Source organism: Aplysia californica, unplaced genomic scaffold (assembly GCF_000002075.1).
Source record: "Aplysia californica isolate F4 #8 unplaced genomic scaffold, AplCal3.0 scaffold00043, whole genome shotgun sequence".
NCBI classification, from domain to species: Eukaryota; Metazoa; Mollusca; class Gastropoda; order Aplysiida; family Aplysiidae; genus Aplysia; species Aplysia californica.
The window spans coordinates 1,239,747-1,241,986 of record NW_004797313.1 but is presented as its reverse complement, the minus strand read 5'-3'; the positions used below and the strand labels follow the sequence as shown (position 1 = coordinate 1,241,986).

Here is a 2,240-nt window from a genome sequence, read left to right as displayed (position 1 = left end):
TTGTGTGTGTGTGTGTGTGTGTGTGTGTTTGTGTAAGTGTGTGTGTGTGCTTGTGTATGTGTGTATGTGTGTGCATGTGTGTGTGTGTATGTGTGTGTGTGTGCTTGTGTGTGTGTGTGTGTGTGTGTGTGTGTGTGCTTGTGTATGTGTGTGCATGTGTGTGTGTGTGTCTCCGTACGTGCCTATTTTCTTGCTTTAGTTGAGAAATTTAGATAGATGGATAGATAGATAGACAGATGGATAGATAGATAGATAGATGGATAGATAGATAGATAGATGGATAGATAGATAGACAGATGGATAGATAGATAGACAGATGGATAGATAGATAGATAGATAGATAGATAGATAGATAGATAGACAGATGGATAGATAGATAGATAGATAGATAGATGGATAGATAGATAGACAGATGGATAGATAGATAGATAGATGGATAGATAGATAGATAGATGGATAGATAGATAGACAGATGGATAGATAGATAGATAGATAGATAGATAGATAGATAGATAGACAGATGGATAGATAGATAGATAGATAGATAGATGGATAGATAAATAGATAGATAGATAGATAGATAGATAGATAGATAGATGGGAAGATAGGGAGGGACAGACATAGGGACAGTGTTCAAGAGGCTTGATATGTTTACAACCAACAAAGTGAGCAGCTGCTGTAATTTTACAATGAAGTTGCGAATTTGGAGCTTACCTAACGTTGCAAATGGCTTTTTTTCCTTGACCTTAAAGACTTAAAATAGATAGTGGTCTTTAAATTAGCAGAAATCAGGGGCGAAATGGTTACGAGGGACAGTTAGGAAATTCTCATTAAGTTATGGTAAGAAATGTTCTGTTTATCTGTGAAGCCTGCGAATAAATCGCAAACCAGTTTGTCCAAACTAAGAAACATTTATTTTTAAAATTGTTTTCCCCTTTGAAAAGAATTAAAAAAAAAAAGAAATACGGCTATCAATAATATTAGTGATTTTTCTCTCAGGTTGTGCTTCAGCTACTGCTACTTCAACTCTTAGCCTCGACCTCCTGTTTGAAATCGTTCCCTTGCTCTAAATGTCAGATGTACAATGCTCGTGTCTCCCTCTCTTTCATGTTCATCAATCGCCCATTAAACGCATTCTTTTTTGCTTCGTACATTAATCTCCCACCACATCGTTCCACAACTTGTTAATATTCCTTTTCAACCAATATTCTTTCTTCTGTGAGATTCTCTACTTGTATTCTTCCCCTTCTCTTTTAGAATGTTACAGTATGTGTGAATTTTTTTGTTTTTTAGCCTTCATTCTTCAACATTGTACTCCTATTCAGTCTTCCGTCTTCATAGGATATTGCTCTCATTCGTCCCTCAACGTTCCACTACACACATTTTGTAATTCTCTGGTATTTGTCTTCCATTTCCATACGTCCATGACGTATGTCGTCTTACTCTCCTTTATTCTTTCCCTGCATTGCTTACTCACTCGTCCCTCAAATATCCACTCTTTCATTCAAATTTTAATATTATCCCCGTCCTATTCTCCCAACAGTCTTCCACACCATTTATCGATGTATACTAGGTCTGTCTGTCTACTACTTTCTGTTTCCTTCTCCCCTTCCTCAAGTGCCACAGACGGAATTACATCGCTGTTGATTCAATTCTGGCAGTCAAAGATTACCTCCCGTTTTTGTACAAAACTTACTTACTTCCCTTGGTTCGGAAACTCAACATCATTAAAGAGCCGTTTTCGTATGTAAACAGAAGATTTCTTTCTCTTCACATCCAAATGTCGATTCAAACATCGCCAAACCTTTCAATCCGCCGTCGATTTCTGATGTAGTTTCACAGAGTAAACCACTCGTTCTTCAATGGGGCAAAAGTGGGAGACTAGTAAGTTGTTTCTTCTTCTTTTCTTTCTTTTTTTTTTTTTGAACCTCAGCTTGTTCCGATAGATGGTAAACGTGCCAAAATGGACGTATTGAATTGGATTTTTGATGGCGGCCAACACAGGCGGAGGCGTGTACGTAACCGGGTTGGATGAAAGACTCATGTTTTTGTGCGTTTGAGATGTTGTCCCAGCCTTCTCAAAATGTGTGCTCCTCGACACTCGCAACAGAAAGAAAGATTGGCGGGAGTGGTCAAGAAAATGAAAAGAAAGAGAAAGAGAGACAGGCAGAGAGAGAGCAAGAGAGAGCTAGAGAGGGGGAAGGGAGAGGGGGAGGGATAAAAAGGAAGGGAGAGAGAGA

General features: G+C 38.6%; 1 protein-coding gene across 1 annotated transcript in view; it reads right to left on the bottom strand.

Annotated features, from left to right (window-relative positions):
* LOC101848270 overlaps positions 1-2,240 on the bottom strand; it is a 24,676-nt gene that overhangs the window by 14,846 nt on the left and 7,590 nt on the right. The gene's annotated exons all lie outside the window — the stretch shown is intronic.